Source organism: Thermobia domestica, chromosome 13 (assembly GCF_964235325.1).
Source record: "Thermobia domestica chromosome 13, izTheDome1.hap1.1, whole genome shotgun sequence".
Lineage (NCBI taxonomy): Eukaryota > Metazoa > Arthropoda > Insecta > Zygentoma > Lepismatidae > Thermobia > Thermobia domestica.
The window spans coordinates 9467067-9480942 of record NC_137466.1 but is presented as its reverse complement, the minus strand read 5'-3'; the positions used below and the strand labels follow the sequence as shown (position 1 = coordinate 9480942).

At 35.5% G+C, this 13876-nt stretch overlaps 1 protein-coding gene across 3 annotated transcripts in view; it reads left to right on the top strand.

The window, feature by feature from the left end:
* The first annotated feature begins 1108 nt into the window (after window positions 1-1108).
* LOC145668012 (uncharacterized) overlaps window positions 1109-13876 on the top strand; it is a 167584-nt gene continuing 154816 nt past the window's right edge. The window contains exon 1 of one of the 3 annotated variants that reach the window (XM_081735467.1): window positions 1109-1336. The gene's annotated coding sequence lies outside the window, so the exon portion shown is untranslated. The remainder of the gene's footprint in view (window positions 1337-13876) is intronic. The other 2 variants (XM_081735468.1, XM_081735466.1) reach the window with 2 other exon arrangements.

Sequence of the window (13876 nt, the reverse complement as noted above, 5' to 3'; positions counted from 1 at the left end):
AGCATGTTGGACGTGAACTACTGGAAAACTGAATAAAATTTTGCTGTGAAATGACTTGATACTAAACCGAAGTAGTTTGTTTTATCTTCAACAACAATGCCAAAAGGCTCTCTTGCAAGTCAATCAATTTTCCATTTCTCTGCAGATAGTTTTTTTTCTTTCTTTAATCAATTCATATTTACTAAAATAGATGTGAATAACAATGTTAACAGAACTGTATTTAGTAATTTTTTCCGAGAAGAACAAGTAGAATAAGATCTAAAATTTATGATAAAACTTAAAGAAATAGTTATTCTTCTTACAGAATCTGTTACAATTACCAAAGAAAAATTCTCTTGAAGAAATCCCTCCCTGGACAGAATTCCTCGTCTCGAAAGATTAGCCAGAACGCGGATTCCCGTTCTGCCTAAAGAAAAGATATTTTCTACAAACTGTTGGAGGACCTTTAGTCAGAACGGGAACACAACATTAAAGATCTTGTCATTTTGATTTTTTTTTTTTTTTTTTTTAATTTTGAATTCTTGTCGAGTTCAACCTTTACACGACCGTGATCGTCAGAACAACGTTTGATCAATCGATTGCCAACGATTTCATCTCGACGTCACACCAAGCATAAGAAATTCGACGCTAATTGGCTCTGGCTGAGGAATGAAATTCAATGCAATCGTTCGTTGCACTAACGAATTTTAAAGTTTGTACTACTACTACTACTACTACTAATAATAATAATAATTAAAAAACGATAATAATATATGACCTTAATGCAAGAATTCACCCCCCAAATTTTTTGAACACCCCCCTAAATTCAAAATTCTGGATAAATCACTGACTTTATATATTTTGAGTCCTAAAGATATATACAATGTTTATATAAAGTCCCTTGCTTGTATGCATTTTTTTCTAAACCTTCATTTTTGAACCTACAATGGACTATCTATCAATATTAATATTTCTTCTCAAAATCCAATAAGAGACTTTACTTTTCTCAGGAACATCGTATGTCAACTTTTCTGTTTTTCTCCCATCGGGAAAATCCCGCTGTATACTATATGATTGGTCGTACGCGATAAGCGCGAATGACGTCCTTGCTGATTATTGGCAGTAGAACATCATTAGAGGGGAAAGAGAGGAGAGTTCGGTCGTTTCGTCGTCTGGTTGCATCGGAGGCCGAACAAGGCTGTCTGTCTATTTGCGTAACAAGAGTGAAACTGCAGTTTCTTTCTCGTGTAACTGCAATTGTGGCTGCATTTTAGTTGTAGTGAGATATCTTGTTGAGTTCAGGGAATGGAAATTTGCTTCTAATGTTAAAACCTTTTACAAGCTATTAAGTGTACGTGTAAGTAGCCATGCAATGTGTTTATTTCATAGTAGAGATAAAAGAATGTTGTTTTCTTGTCAGTCTTGTGTGTACATTTTTTTTTTTTTTTTTAAGCTTTCATTAGGCATGGTACTCTGCACAGATGTAGATAATATTTTTAATGTAGATTATGGCAGTGACGAAAAAATTGCATTTGAATAGTTTTAAACTGTACCTGAGAGCATGAAGTGCGTAAGTCAAATTTTGGCGAAAATGAGTTAAAACCAGTTTTGTATAGGCTTATATTTCGCAGGCCTGCAACGAATGGTTGGTTGTGTATTGTTCTATACGGGTTGATGACGTAATTAACAAAGTATATAATGTATGTCCAATATGTATTTAGCGCTTAAGTAAGTGTTTTTGCTGTTTTCTGGAAATCTAGGATTTGTGACTTACGCATTTCATGCTCTCAGGTACAGAAATTATGGTGTAGAGTATAAACTGTCTCGTTTGTTTTCAACAATAGCCTAATGTTGTTTCTAACATTAGAAAAATGAAATGAAATTTTTGAGTTTTACGTCCTACGTTTTATATATGCTAGGCTAAAGGAGACGGTGATGAGAAATGAGTGAAATGGTGGAATGAAGGTTGTGGGCGTAAATGGGAGAACCCCGAGAAAACCCACGAGCACAGCGTTTGTCCACCACAAAGTTAACACGGCGCGAGCTGGTATCAGGCCGGTAGCCAGCTCAAAAATTTAGGGGGGGCCCGATGCAAAAAAATATTATAGTTCATCACCATATTATAATTCATTTGCAAGCTTACCGTGAAAATTTTAGGGGGGGCGCAAAAATTTGGGGGGCCCGGCCCCCCTCGATCCCCCTGGATACGGGCCTGGCTGGTATCAAACCAGGGACCCCAAGCACCGGAGGTGAGCGCTCTACCGAGCCACCCTTTCTAACATTAGGTTGCTCATTAATGATGATTCGTGTATACCTTGATCATAATTACAAAGTGTGGTCATTCAAAAGATGTTTTTAAATAGACTCAAGTACAAAAGTAGTTTATCACCGCCGTTAGCACCGGTCTAATCTCCGTCATTCGATCCGAAGTTTTGCAAATAATCGACACAAATACTACAATTAAGAAACGGGATTAACTTGTGTTAAGCCCCGCCGCGATTAACATAACCCAACCTAATCTTTGAAAGCTGGCGGGAAGTTACGGAACTCGTCTACATTTTCATTGACTCTTTCGTAGGCGAATTTCTAGTGCGTAGAATTGAAATCAGCCTTCAGTGAGCGGCAAATTCACTCCCCATGTGTGAATTACCTCCTCCGAATTTTATATATATATTCCTCGATAACTTCCGTTACTATTGTTCGACCTTGTGTAATATGTCATACATTTTTCTTCAAATTTTACAACTATTCACTCTGCATGGAGCTGAAATCAGTTCTGTAACACTGCTCGCATCTCCAGTAAGTTGTAATGAAGAAGGTAATAACTTGGCTACTAACCCGCCTTCGGTCGCTATGGCTCGCTCGGCCGAAGGAATAGGAATTGAATGTTGAGCTTTGGTAAAGAAAGGAAGGATTCTGGCTGTTAACCCATCTTTACGCATGTGTGCGGGCCAGCATTCTAGATTCTTCTCACGAGCTAGTTTTACCCCTCACCAGCCTTCGAAGTTTATTTATTTATTTTATTTTGTTTGTATAAATTTCCACGACAACTCACATAAAACTCATTCGGTTTTGATCCAATATAATGTACGTATTCTTTGTCTATTTCGTAACCCTTAAGGCTTGGAATTAGAATTACTAATGAGCGGTGGATTTAGTTCCTGAATATGATACGCATGGGCGCCCACAGAGGGGGGCAATTGCCCCTCCCTGGATTTTCGAAAAAGGTTAACATTTATAAGGTCTTCTGGTGACAATGGTATACTTTTAAAATCAATATTCACTAAATGATTTAGAATAACAAAATTTAGTCAAATCCATCCCCAAGATTTTAATCCACTTCTCTGCCCCATGTGATGTTTCATATTTTTTCAGTAATAATTATGTTCAGCCTGAATGCTGCATGCAATGCTAAGTATTTTGAATGTTGGTATCCGTCAGTTGAGTTGAAAAGATAATTTCACTTTTTGTTGTTTCTTTTGCTGACGTGGTGCTGATAGCAATGAAGTTTTGTTTTGTTGGATTTCGTTCTAGCAATTGTGTGTGTGTTGCCCCCCCTTGGAAAATATCCTGTGGGCGCCCATGATGATACGGATTATTTCACCACCCCCGTCATATTAAAAAAGTACGTATGTCTAAGGTGTAGATTTTCATGGAATATTTGGTATACTTTAATTTCATGGAAAAGATAAGATCTTTAAGTTTTACGTCCCATGATTATGCCGGCTAGGCTTGAGGAAACTGTGGTGATGAGAAATAGATGAAATGCTGGGAATAAGAAAGGGAGGAAACGGGAGAACCCTGAGACACCTACACAAACTGTGTTTGTCCATCTGAAAACTCACTTGGCGCGAGCCGGGATCGAACCAAGGACCCCATGCACCTGGGTAAACACACTACCACTAAGCTACCGCGGCCCTCTTGACTTTCATGGACTGTTGGGTATACTTTTTGAGAATTCAGAAGTATTATCACTACTTGGATTTAACATCAAGCGAGAACTAAAGAGTGAATTTCTAACCCCGCCTCCCCCTCCGAGGTTATAAAAATTTATGTTCAATGATGATCATCGTAAATATTTGATTTTATCATCATCAGTCGAAATGAGGAATTGCGTTCTCAATTTTTATATAACATTTTCCTGAGTATTCGTTAATCATACAAGATTTTTGTAGAACGTTGTGTGTCTTTTTTCGGAAATTAAAAAGACTTACTCCTATGGTTTGGAGTTGAAATTAGTGAAAGGGTAGTCAACAAGTCAACAAGGCGAAGCATCACAAGCTTAATTAGCGGTTCTCCTTGACAGTCCCAGACTTAGAGACTCGGAGCCCATAGGCAGTTAAGCCCTTTTTTTTGGCAACTGAAGACAGCATAGTCAAGCTTCTCTCGTTCGACTGATTCGAATTTGTTTGTCCATCTATTGCACGATAACTTTCGGTATGGTAGACCCGGGTTCGATTCCCGGTGGGAGCTCATGTAGTTCGGATTCCATGTTAAATCAGTAGGTCTCGTCTCATATAGCTTCATGCTGAAAGAGACGTTAAACTCAAAATCAACTCAACTCACGATAACTTTCGATATGACTTATCCATTGTTATTAAAACTTTGAATGTGCTATTCTTCAACTTGCAGAAATAATCCTACTGTTCATAGTTGCGATCCATTAAGAAAAGGAGGTAAAAAAAATCTCCATGTTGAAAGTTTAAACATGATATTCACGAAAGTCAATTTCCGTAGGGGGATTGTGAATATTTCTGTAGCATGGAGTTTAAATACACCAAGAATGAATAGGTAAATATATCACTACATAGTATTATATATATTTATCTATATCTATCTATAGGCCCCTTGGATCCAAAGGGAGGGCTATGGAGGCTATAGCCCCCCCTTGACGCTCAGGTATACACTGGATAAAATGGGCTTCAATCCTGCTTTATACTGGATAAAACTGCAAACTATGGTTTAGCACCGTCCTTGATCATATCCTGGATCCGCGGCTATATATATAATATACTAATTACCCACTTCGTTAGGTTAAACTAAGAAAAAAATAGTAATATCTTCCGTTATTCAGTCACTTTTTACTATTACTAAAGCGCTTTTTGATATCGGTCATTTTCGATCATTTTTGTATTCTCCCTCTCCTCCCCCATACTGCGTGGTGAAATATGAATTTAAACGGCATCGGAAGAGTCACTGTTTATCTCAGTGATCACGAAAACTATGGATTCGACACTTAACCCTTTTAAATTCTTGCCTTTTTCGGCGTTTTTCTTGAGTCTCAGATAAGCAGCGAGTGTCATCCCTATTTATCCTAGGATCATGGTTTATACCTCGTTTTTCTCAGAATGGAACAGCCTTTCAAACAGTACCACTTACATGTCCCTATAATATGCCAGGGAGGGAATTATTTGAGGGAAAATCGGGAATTTTTTTTTTTTACCAAAAGAAAACTTCTTCAAAGTTTGAAACAACCTGAGGCCCTACCGGGTCTGCGCACAAAACCCAAAAATTTGGAAAAATACTACGTAGTGTACTAATTACTTGTGACAAATTCGAAATTCCTGTCTTCAATAGTAAGGGCGGGAAAATGTTTTATCCATTTTGAGAGAGCATCAAAAAACACCCAAAATTTCCCTAACATGCACCCTACAAATTTTTAAAAAAATTCTGACACGCCCCTAATGATCGTAAAATTATGGTTCATACGTCTTCAGAATGGAGTAGCCTTTCAGATGGTATCACCCGCATGTCCCTCGGACATCCCTAAGGAGGGAAAAATGAGGAAAATAGGGATTTTTGCTGAAAAAATCTCTTTTTTTCCCGGTTTGGAGGCCTCTGGCGCGACCCTGGGTAAACATAGAGATCCAGAAATCACTTTCAAAACACTACGTAGTATACTAATTGCTTGTGTCAAATACCAATCTCTTATCTTCAACACTAAGGACGGGAAAAATATTTTCCTCTTCTGCGAATATTCCCAGAATGTCTCAGAATACCCTATATAAATTTCAAAAATTTCTTGACACGTCCCTAATTATCGTAGGATCACGTTTCATACACCATTCTCTTCAGAATAGAGCAAGCTTCCAGATTGTATTAACCTCATGTCCCTCGGACGTCCCAAAGGAGGGACAAATTGAGTAAATAGGGATTTTTGCCGAAAAATCCCTTTTTTCCGTTTTCGGGTCCTCTGGTGCGGCCCTGGGTAAACATAAAGATCTGGAAATCACTTTCAAAAATACTATGTAATGTACTAATTACTTGTGCCAAACACCAATTTCCTATCTTCAATACTAAGGACGGGGCGGGAAAAATATTTTCCTCTTCTGCGAATATTTCCGAAATTTCCCAAGGATACTATACAAACTTCAAAAATTTCCTGATACGTCCCTAATTATCGTAGGATGATGATACATACGTCGTTCTCTTTAGAATAGAGTAGGCTTATAGATGGTATCACCCGCATGGCCCTAGGACGTTCATAAGGAGGTTACAAGTGAGGAAAATAGGGATTTTTGCAGAAAAAATCCCTTTTTCCCGTTTTGAGGCCCTCTGGCGCGACCCAGGGTTAACATAAAGATCTGGAAATCACTCTAAAAAATATTATTTATGGTACTAATTACTAGTGCCAAATACCAATCTCCTATCTTCAATACTAAGGGCGGGAAAAATATTTTCCTCTTCTGCGAATATTTCCGAAATTTCCCAAGGATACTATACAAACTTCAAAAATTTCCTGACACGTCCCTAATTATCGTAGGATGATGATTCATACGTCGTTCTCTTCAGAATCGAATAGGCTTTCAGAAAGTACCACTCAAATGTCCCTATCATGTAGCTGAGCGGAGCAAGAATAGCGAAAGTGGGATTTTTGGTCAAAAATATCCCTTTTTTACCCTTTTGTCCCTTTGAACCCCCTTCTGTGTTGACAAAGAGATCTGAAAAAATTCTCATAAAAACTAATTGGTCCACTGATTGTTTAGGGAAAATCTTAGGATTCTAGGATTATACAGAAGCTCACCAAAAAATGTTGAAGTTAGACCTCAGTAACAAAAGGGAATTTGTAAATTGATGACGTCATACCCCCCTATGTTATGACGCTCGGAAGCGTATAGACCCTTCCAAGGCTTTTTTGAATGCCTCCTCTCTTGGAAAATAGAAAAAAAAACTGGAACTAAATAGCATTCTTAGTTCTCTTTTAATCGAATCTTTAAGACACTACAATATCGGTCGAAGACAACCGAAAAAACTTAAAAGGGTTAATATTGGTAATTTTCAATACTTATATATATATATATATATATATATATATATATATATATATATATATATATATATATGCCCCCTCCCTTAAGGTGCACCGTCAAAGTCATATGCTAAAAACCATGGCAGATCCGAACCTCATGTATGTGGAAAATTTCATTGACATTGGTCGGGTGATTTAATAGTTATAAACTCACAAACGAAGTCACTTTCATTTTTATACATTATTGATTTTTGTATAACTTCCCCTTCCCGTACGTTGCCCCGTCAAAGTGAAATGATAAAGGATATCCCAGGCCTCATCTATGTTGAAAATTTGATATATATAAATTTGTGTAGGCATCAGGGCGGCTTAAAAATTGAGTTCTAATAGTAAAACATGTAACAATTTGGCATCCGATATTTTTTTAATATATACCCACCATTAATCACAAAAATGCAGGGTGACAGAAAAAAAAAAAACACCTCACGGGAGGGTTGGAGGGGAAAGCCGAAATTTTAGCCGTTTCTGTTATCTCCGTAACTATCTCCACTATCTCCGTAACAGAGTTGGCTGGTTTAAACCAAGGTGGTTTAAACCAGCTGTTTTTCTTAAATGGTTAAAAAAAATGTAAGTGTTCGTTAAAATCTTGATGAGCACATATTTGTGGGTTATCACGTTTCACTCCCGTATATTATTCGTATTTTATTCAGATCTAAACTCCCCATTCAAAGAGATTATATTCCAAAAGCAACTTTTTTTTAAAAGTTTATAAAGGTTTCTTTGTGATTTTTAAAAAATAGTTTGTGATTTTTATGCAATTTGCAATCAAAGAAAAATTCTAAATATTGTTTCGTTTTAATTATGTTTACTATTGATAAAATCGGGGTTGGCAAAAACCATGATTTTTATTGAAAAACAAAAAAAAAAAAAAAAAGATTTCTTTGGTTTAAACCTTTTTTTTTTGTTTAAATAATTTGCTCTATGTATTTATATCACATATGGACAGAGATAAATTTGTTTTGCCTTGGTATTATTATACAACAATCAGGTTATGCTGGAAGCGTTCACATAAGCTTAAAGCGGAACCCAAAATGCTACTCGGTTTACATCCGAGAGAAATAATCCTCTGTTTGAACTCGAAACCGGGACTGATTGGCCACTAATGCGATACGTCTGCTGACTCACTCACGAAGGACTCCTGAAAAAAAAAAAAAAAAAAAAAAAAAAAAAAAAAAAAAAAAACGTTGTACTGATCTTTACATACCGGTTAATATAATTGTCACGAGTCATTTTAGAAGGACAAAAAGATAACAGTTCCATAAGTGAAACCATTATACAGAATTACATATGGACAATTTTAAAATACTGCAGAGTACAGAAGAACTAATTTAGTCCAAGTTAGTTCACTACGACTTTAGTCCAAGTTAAACAAATATAACAGCTTAATTTGCATATCAATAAGAAAGATGAATAAAGGTACGAATTATTTGAGTCCACATTGGCTCTGACCTATTTATACATATATACCAAAAATACTTCTGATTTCAATAAATACCGCTCGTGAGGTTTGTATGACCTCCCAAATTACGGCATTTCGATGTGTTTTGTCAATAGTAAACATAATTAAAACGAAACAATATTTAGAATTTTTCTTTGATTGCAATTGCATAAAACAATAATAAACTATGAAAAAAATCACAAACGAAACATTCATAAACTTATAAAAAAAAGTTGCTTTTGTAGTATAATCTTTGAGTTACGAATGGGGAATTTAGGTTTGAATATAATACTAATAATATACGGGAGTGAAACGTGATGACCCGCAAATGTGTGTTTATCAAAATTTTACGAACATTTTTAGTTTTTTTGGTTTAATCCAGCCAATCCTGGATAAAATATATATATATAGGAGGGGAGTCATACGAACCCCACGAGGCATTTATTGAAATCAGAAATATCTTTGGTATTTATTTATGTATAAATTTGTTCAGAGCTAAAGCGGACTCAAATAATTCGTATCTTTATTTACTTTTCTTATTGATATGCAAATTAAGTCGTTGTATTTCTGTAACTTGGACTAATAAAATTCGTAGTGAACTAACTTGGACTATATTAATTCTTCTGTACTCTGCAGTATTTTGAAATTGTCCATATGTAATTCTGTATAATGGTTTCACTTGTGCAACTGTTTCTTTTTTCCTTCTGAAATGACTCTTTGATATTTATATTAAGAAGTTACAAAGATCAGATCAGTACAACGTATTTTTACCAGAAGTCCGTGGGTCGGCCGACTGACGTATCGCATTTGTAGCCAATTAGTCCCCGTTTCGAGTTCAAATGGAGGACAATTTCTCTCGGATGCAAGCCGAGAAGTGGTTTGGATTCCGCATTAAGCTTATGTGACCCCGTCCAGCATAACCCGGTTGTTGCATAATAACACCAAGGCGAAACAAACTTATTTCTGTCCATATGTGATATAAATACATAGTGCAAATTATTTTAAAAAAATTTTTTTTTCGTTTTTTTTTCAATAAAAAACATGGTTTTTGCCAACCCTGCTCCGTAACAATTGGAGGTAGAGCGTCCGATTTTTAAATTTTATTTTGTTTGTCTAATTGTCTTCTACAATTTAATTTTAGTGCGTTCTTGGGCTAAATACAGTAGTTTTCTTGTCATTTTTACTCAGTATTGGTTGCGCGTGACGTCAGTTTTTTTAAACCACAGATTCTTTACAAGATCGAATTCGGAAAGAGTTTCCTCTTAAAAGTTTTTCGGCATTTTATGCTCTTTCAAAAAATGTGTACTTATATTAGTGTATTACTAATAGTGCCTGAGTTATAAGTGACTTTATTCTGTCGTGTGCGAAACTGATCACAGTGCGGCCCAAGAGTTACCTTCACACAAACGGTAGTTATTAGTAGCTGATGATGATTAGTATATATAGGCTATATCAGAGCTGTCCAAATGGCGGCCCGCGGGCCGCATGCTGCCCGCCAAACCATTTTCTGCGGCCCACAAAGTTCTCACGATTTATGATTTTTATTACTGATAATATTTTCATTTATATTTATTTATTCTTTTAATGTTTCCACACTTCTTTCTAAATAAGGCATCCATTTAGCGCTTCTGTATAACAAAAAGGCGCGGGCATCCACAGCTACTCTAGGGTCGGTAAAGTAATTACAGGCAAGGCATCCTTGTGGAGAGGCAGATTACTTCAATAAACTAAACCAAACCAATACATCTGGTCTTGCTTTGTAAAGCAGACCTTTTCTTCACCGAACTCTGCCTAGAAGATAAAAATTTAGCACACTTTCCCAAGTTTCAGTCGTCTGACATTAGATTTTGAAATGGAAGAACTTGACTTTTCTGAGTTCTGTAGAAACATCGAGAGTATTATGAAAGAATTTACTACAAGATTCTCAGATTTTGACAAACTGAAAAACGACATTGCATTATTTACAAATCTATTTCCACCCAAACTAGCAGCTCGAACTTTATGACTTTCAAGCTGATCCTATCTTTCAGACAAGGACAGAGAAAGAAGTAGATTTTTCAGGCTACTTTCGAACGAACGTTTTCTTAATTTTTGTGAGTTTTATCGGAAAATACTGTCAATATTTGGTAGTACTCATTTGTGTGAAAGAGCATTTTTCACCATGAAAATTACGAAGAATCGCTTCAGAAGCTACCTTGGAGATTCTCCTCTTTTATATCTTCTGTGGCTCGCAACAACAGAAATGGTTGTATACTTATGTGCAAAATTATTGCCGCATGTCTAAAAATATGTTGTTGCAGGAATATAATTTGATAACGAATTCGCACGGTATTCCTTATAATGTTAGTATGTGTATAATAGACAAAGACATGCATGTGGCAAATTTCAAGTCAAAAGAGCAGTAAATAAGAACAATAAAACGAAAATAAAACTTTCTTGTCCATTTAGCAACATTTTGTTTTACTCACTCTAATTTTCGTATTTATAATTCTTTTCCTACGAAATTTACCACAAATATACATTTCCCGATTATACACATAGTATCAGTATTAACGGTACCCTGCAAAATCATTATCAAATTATATTCTTACAAGAAAACAATTATAGATATGCGACATTCATTTTGGACATAAGTGTACATATTGCAGCCCTTGTAGATATGGCTAATCACCCTCATTTGATGTAATATTTCAAATACATGTTTATATTTTATTTTGTAATAATAATAATAATAATAATAATAATAATAATAATAATAATAATAATAATAATAATAATAATAATAATAATAATAATAATAATTATTATTATTATTATTATTATTATTATTATTATTATTATTATTATTATTATTATTATTATTATTATTATTAGCTGCGGCCCTGCACCTTACTAGTAAAGATGGTTATGGCCCTCAGGCTTATTATAATTGGACACCACTGGGCTATATACTATATACAGGTCCCCCCACTTAGTGCAAAATTATACTGTGTTTGGGAGTAAAACTAATTGAATACTTATTTTTTTTATTATTGATAAATGTGCCAAAATCACCCCAGATGCCAAAGCTATCCCGACTGACTTTACTATAAAATATATTGAGATTTTTCGTAAGAAAAATATTTAAAATCGACCCATAGAAAACTTGAAGTTGGTTTAAGGTGCTTGTAATAATGTGTTGCGTCATAATAATAATGTGAGACTGCAATAGACTCCCAAACTACTTAAGTTGAATACTTAAAGTTGAAGTAGCATATGTACAGCTACCTTACTAGAGGAATAAGAGCAATGATAGAAACTTCTTCGGACACTGTATTCATATCAAAAAGCCATTACTCACTATTTCGTACTGCTTTTGTTCTATGGACATTAATATGGAACCCGCAAGTGCTAATTCATTTCTATCAGTTTCAGTTGCAATAAAGGATAAAAATCAAAGGCGAAGCCCATTCTTATGGTACGGAATCCATATCAAAAAACTGATTGTCACTATCTATTTCCGTTTTATCCATTATGCGATCAGTGTTGTAACCAGAATTCGTTAATTTTTGTCATTTTCGGTTTGAACAGGTAGGTAAAAGTAAATAAATGAAGATATCTTACAGTTTGTGCTCTATAAAATAAGCACTTGTACATTTCAGTCACTTTTCCAGTTTGGTAGTCTGTTCGTGTGGTTGTGGTATGTTCTGTTGAGACGCTGAATCGATTGCTCGCTATTACCGTTTTTGTTCTATGGAGAGCAATGTTGAAGCAGGAAACAGTTGATTTCTATCACTTCCGATTTGAATAGAGGGTTATCGTATTAGATGGAACGTATTCTTCAAATCCAGATTCGATTACAAAAACAACGCCTGTTTTTGTTCTATGGAAATCAATATTGAAACTGGAAATACCAGTAAATTTCAACAACTTCTGGTTTTGATAGAGTATGAATGGATGTGATAAGTTCTCTTGAGACCCAGAATCGTCTGCAAGAAACCACTTCTCGTTAGATACCGTCAAATGGGGTGAATAGAAACACATTTTTGGCTATATCAGAATATAAGTCTGGTAATGTTAAAGATTTCGCGTATCAGATTATTCCAAAAGAAAGGTCTTAATATGCTAATGAATTTCAGTAAACGTCATATTAATTTATCAACTCCACTTTTCTTCACCTTGATTTTTCTTAATGTTTCTATTCACCCCTACCCATGGGGTGAATAGAAACAATTACTTTATTTTCATTGTTGTTTCTTTTATACTATTGGAAAGGTAAAAAAAAAAAACAGCGTATTTGTTGAAACGAACTATTTATTTGATACCTGCAAGATATTAGTTCAATAGGACCAGTATTACATAAGTTACACACTTATAAAACAATACAATGCACAATATAGGTATAAACGACCATATAGTTTTGATGATATTTGAATAAGATTTAAACCACTGAAATCATCAGGGAAACTTATCATGAGTTGAGTTGATTTTGAGGTTTACGTCCCGTTCAGCAGCGAGGCTATATGAGACGTGGACCTACTGATTAACGTAGAATCAGAACTATATGAGCTCCCGCCGGGAATCGAACCCGGGTCTCCTACGCCAAAGGCGCGTACGCTAACCGCTTAGCCACGAAGGGGCCCGAAAGTTATCATATACTTAAAGCGTGCTGACGAACTCCTAATAAAACCCAACAGTTTCGTTCTGAAAATTTCATTGTTTATGTGCTCTCTTATAAAATACTCCCACATATGCATCATGTTCCCATTTTCGCACTTGGGTGCTGAATAGTCTCATCGAGTTTTAGCTTCTCATTTTACCACAGCAAAATCACCAGCTTTAGAAAACCATCATCTAGTTCGTGATCGTCTGGAATGTTGTCTTCTGGAGTGTTGTCTTTCTCCTCTTCCGACAATACAAATGTAGGTTGAGTTTCGTTGTGATTTGATGAAAATGTATCATTTTCAGAAAACAAACCAAAACTCTTACCAGAAACATCTATTCGTACTCTCTTCTTCCCTTATTTATTTTTTTCATCTTCTCTCATGCTCCTGAGAAGATCCATAAGGGAATGGTTTACAGTCTGAGATGACTTTTGCTGTTCTGTTTTTTCTCGTTCATTGTCTTTTTTTTTTTTGGCAACATCCTCAGTATTTGGTCTCGACAAAGGG